Below are 5,000 nucleotides of genomic sequence, written 5' to 3'. Positions count from 1 at the left end.
AACGTCCGGGACGCGCTTCCCGGGAGGGCCGATGGAGGGAGCCGAAGTGGCGCACGGCCGCCGGGCACGGACGGCCGAAGGCAGCGCCCGTGCGCCGGGAAGTCGGCAGGCGCGTGCCGGCTCCGTCGGGGACGAAATGTGCCGGGCAAGTCCGCCGCGAGGCAACGGTCCTGTGCGGAGTGGAGCGGAAGGCCCGCCGCGGCGGCAGCAGACCCCCCCTCCCTACCACCCCGGCGGGGCATCCGCCCAAAGCCCACCCCAAGCGTTCCAAAGTACCGAGGAGCGTTGCAAACGGGAACGGCCCGGACACGCGACCCGGTCGCACGGGATGCGCGTCCCGGTCGCACGGGTCGCGCGTCCCGGGAGGGCCGACGGACGAAGCCGAAGTGGCGCACGGCCGCCGCGCACGGACGGCCGGTGGCGGCGCCCGTGCGCCGGAAAGTCGTCGGGCGCGCGACGGCTCCGTCGGGGACGAACGGTGCCGGGCACGACCGCCGCGAGGCAACGGACTTGTGCGGAGGGGGGCGGAAGGCCCGCCGCGGCGGCGCCAGCCCCCCCTCCCTACCACCCCGACGGGGCATCCGCCCAAAGCCCACCCCAAGCGTTCCAAAGTACCGAGGAGCGTTGCAAACGGGAACGGCCCGGACACGCATCCCGGTCTCACGGGATGCGCGTCCCGGTCGCACGGGTCGCGCATCCCGGGAGGACCGACAGAGGAAGCCGGCGCACGGCCGCCGCGCGGACGGCCGGCGGCGGCGCCCATGCGCCGGGGCCTCGGCGGGCGCGTGCCGGCTCCCTCGGGGACGAACGGTGCCGGGCGCGCCCGCCGCGAGGCGACGGACTTGTGCGGAGTGGAGCGGAAGTCCCGCCGCGGCAGCAGCAGCCCCCCCTCCCTACCACCCCGGCGGGGCATCCGCCCAAGGCCCACCCCAAGCGTTCCAAAGTACCGAGGAGCGTTGCAAACGGGAACGGCCCGGACACGCGTCCCGGTCGCACGGGATGCGCGTCCCGGTCGCACGGGATGCGCGTCCCGGTCGCACGGGATGCGCGTCCCGGGAGGGCCGACGGAGGAAGCCGGCGCACGGCCGCCGCGCGGACGGCCGAAGGCAGCGCCCGTGCGCCGGGAAGTCGGCAGGCGCGTGCCGGCTCCGTCGGGGACGAAATGTGCCGGGCAAGTCCGCCGCGAGGCAACAGTCCTGTGCGGAGTGGAGCGGAAGGCCCGCCGCGGCGGCAGCAGACCCCCCCTCCCTACCACCCCGGCGGGGCATCCGCCCAAAGCCCACCCCAAGCGTTCCAAAGTACCGAGGAGCGTTGCAAACGGGAACGGCCCGGACACGCGACCCGGTCGCACGGGATGCGCGTCCCGGTCGCACGGGTCGCGCGTCCCGGGAGGGCCGACGGACGAAGCCGAAGTGGCGCACGGCCGCCGCGCACGGACGGCCGGCGGCGGCGCCCGTGCGCCGGAAAGTCGTCGGGCGCGCGACGGCTCCGTCGGGGACGAACGGTGCCGGGCACGACCGCCGCGAGGCAACGGACTTGTGCGGAGGGGGGCGGAAGGCCCGCCGCGGTGGCGCCAGCCCCCCCTCCCTACCACCCCGACGGGGCATCCGCCCAAAGCCCACCCCAAGCGTTCCAAAGTACCGAGGAGCGTTGCAAACGGGAACCGCCCGGACACGCGTCCCGGTCGCACGGGATGCGCGTCCCGGTCGCACGGGTCGCGCATCCCGGGAGGGCCGACGGAGGAAGCCGGCGCACGGCCGCCGCGCGGACGGCCGGCGGGGGCGCCCATGCGCCGGGGCCTCGGCGGGCGCGGGCCGGCTCCCTCGGGGACGAACGGTGCCGGGCCCGCCCGCCGCGAGGCGACGGACTTGTGCGGAGTGGAGCGGAAGTCCCGCCGCGGCAGCAGCAGCCCCCCCTCCCTACCACCCCGGCGGGGCATCCGCCCAAGGCCCACCCCAAGCGTTCCAAAGTACCGAGGAGCGTTGCAAACGGGAACGGCCCGGACACGCGTCCCGGTCTCACGGGATGCGCGTCCCGGTCGCACGGGTCGCGCATCCCGGGAGGGCCGACGGAGGAAGCCGGCGCACGGCCGCCGCGCGGACGGCCGGCGGCGGCGCCCATGCGCCGGGGCCTCGGCGGGCGCGTGCCGGCTCCCTCGGGGACGAACGGTGCCGGGCGCGCCCGCCGCGAGGCGACGGACTTGTGCGGAGTGGAGCGGAAGTCCCGCCGCGGCAGCAGCAGCCCCCCCTCCCTACCACCCCGGCGGGGCATCCGCCCAAGGCCCACCCCAAGCGTTCCAAAGTACCGAGGAGCGTTGCAAACGGGAACGGCCCGGACACGCGTCCCGGTCTCACGGGATGCGCGTCCCGGTCGCACGGGTCGCGCATCCCGGGAGGGCCGACGGAGGAAGCCGGCGCACGGCCGCCGCGCGGACGGCCGGCGGCGGCGCCCATGCGCCGGGGCCTCGGCGGGCGCGTGCCGGCTCCCTCGGGGACGAACGGTGCCGGGCGCGCCCGCCGCGAGGCGACGGACTTGTGCGGAGTGGAGCGGAAGTCCCGCCGCGGCAGCAGCCGCCCCCCCTCCCTACCACCCCGGCGGGGCATCCGCCCAAAGCCCACCCCAAGCGTTCCAAAGTACCGAGGAGCGTTGCAAACAGGAACGGCCCGGACACGCGTCCCGGTCGCACGGGATGCGCGTCCCGGTCGCACGGGTCGCGCGTCCCGGGAGGACAGACCGAGCAAGCCGAGGTGCCGCTCACGGCCGCCGCGAGGGACGTACGGCGCCGGCGCCCGCGCCCCGTGGCACGGCCTAGAGCGTGCCCCCCTGCCACCCCATCGGGGCATCGGCGCAAAGCCCACCGCGGGGTAGATAACCGAAGGCAACGAGGGACGGTGGATGCACATATCCGAGCAGTGGCGATAGGGCCGGAGGGAGCACCGACAGGGCCGTGAGATTTTAAAGTACCGAGGGAATTTGCAAACCGGGCCCGCCCCTCCCCCCGTCCATCGCACGCCGATCGGGGGTCCGGCGCCCCGCGGGGGGCTGCCGGCATGCGCTCCCGGTGCAGGCATCGACGAGCCGCCCGCGACCTCCACTCGGGTCCGAGCCCCCAAGCGCGGATGCCGAAACGCGCCGGCCGCGGCAGCCCCACCCCTGCCACCCCATCGGGGCATCGGCGCAAGGCCCACCCTGGGGTAGATAACCGAAGGCAACGAGGGACGGTGGATGCACATATCCGAGCAATAGCGATAGGGCCGGAGCGAAGACCGAGGGGGTCGGGGGGTTTTAATGTTCCGAGGGAAGTTGGAAACGGGGCCCGCCCGGACGCCCGTCCCTCGCACGCCGATCGGGGGTCCCGCACCCCGCGGGGGGCTGCCGGCATGCGCCCCTAGTACAAGCATCGACGAGTCGCCCGCGACCTCCACTCGGATCCGGCGGCGCACGCGCGGATGGCGAAACGCGGCGGCCGCGGCTGCAGCCCCCCTACCACCCCGTTGGCGCGTCGGCGCAAAGCCCACCCCGGGGAGGATAACCGAAGGCGACGAGGGACGATGCATGCACATATCCGAGCAAATACCGAGAGGGTCGGGGGGAAGACCGAGAGGCAAGGGGTGTTTAGAGTACCGAGGGAAGTTGCGAAAGGGGCCCGCCCGGACGCTCGCCGCTCGCAGGCGATCCGGCGGGGCGCACGGAGGGCGCCGCCCATCGCCGGAGCTTGCTCGGTCATCTCTGCCGCACGGACACGTAAGCGCCGCCGCGCAAGGTTCGGCCGGCGGGGCGGACGGTTCGCCGCCGCAGGCCTTTCCCGCAGCCGGAACGTGGGCCCGGCGTTGCGCGCCGGCGGGCCGCGCAATCCGCCGGGGCGCACGGCGGGCGCCGCCCGTCGCCGGGGCTTCGCTCGGTCATCTCGGCCGCACGGACACGTGCGCGCAGCCACGGAAGGTTCGGCCGGTGGGGCGGACGGTTCGCCGACGCAGGCCTCTCCCGCGGCCGGAACGCGGGACCGGCGTTGCGCGCCGGCGGAAGGCGCGATCCGGCAGGGCGCACGGCGGGCGCCGCCCGGGCTTCGCTCGGTCATCTCGGCCGCACGGACACGTGCGCGCCGCCCATCGCCGGGGCTTCGCTCGGTCATCTCGGCCGCGCCGCCACGTGCGCGCCGCCGCGGAAGGCTTGGCCGGCCGGGCGGACGGTTCGCCGCCGCAGGCCTTTCCCGCAGCATGCGCCCCTTCGCCCGAACGACCGCGGGACTCCGGTACGGCCTAGCCGTCGGCCGCCCGGCTGCAAGCCGTCGGGGCCGCTCGATCCCCGTCGCGTGCCGGCCGCCGCTCGGGCCAGCCGGCCGGCTGCCGCACGTAACCTCTGACCTCATCAGCGGTCGATCCGCACCGCGCTGGTCTTCGGTGCGGACCCGTCGGGGCCGTGCCGCGCCGGCCGTCGCATCCGGTTCCGCAGGCGCCGCCCGGTTGCCTCCCGCCCTCGTGCGCTCGCGCCGGCCGGGCGACGCGGTGCCCGCGGGACTCGGGCATGGTTGAGCCGTCGGCCGCCCGGCGGCATGCCGCCGCCGCTCCGCGCCGCGTGCCGGCTGCGCTCCTCCCCGCGCCCGTCCGCGGGCGGGCCCGCCGCCGCTCGCGCCGGCCGGGCGACGCGGTGCCCGCGGGACTCGGGCATGGTTGAGCCGTCGGCCGCCCGGCGGCATGCCGCCGCCGCTCCGCGCCGCGTGCCGGCTGCGCTCCTCCCCGCGCCCGTCCGCGGGCGGGCCCGCCGCCGCTCGCGCCGGCCGGGCGACGCGGTGCCCGCGGGACTCGGGCACGGTTGAGCCGACGGCCGCCCGGCGGCATGCCGCCGCCGCTCCGCGCCGCGTGCCGGCTGCGCTCCTCCCCGCGCCCGTCCGTGGGCGGGCCCGCCGCCGCTCGGCCTAGCCCCCCGGCTGCCGCACGTAACCTGCGACCTCGTCGGCGCTGGATGCGCGTCGTGACAGTTTTCGGTGGGGCGCCGCGGAG

This window comes from Phoenix dactylifera, chromosome 10, assembly GCF_051530095.1.
Source record: "Phoenix dactylifera cultivar Ajwa chromosome 10, Ajwa_hap1_PhDact_Kaust_v1.1, whole genome shotgun sequence".
In the NCBI taxonomy this organism is placed as follows: domain Eukaryota; kingdom Viridiplantae; phylum Streptophyta; class Magnoliopsida; order Arecales; family Arecaceae; genus Phoenix; species Phoenix dactylifera.
Note: the sequence above shows the minus strand (reverse complement) of the source record.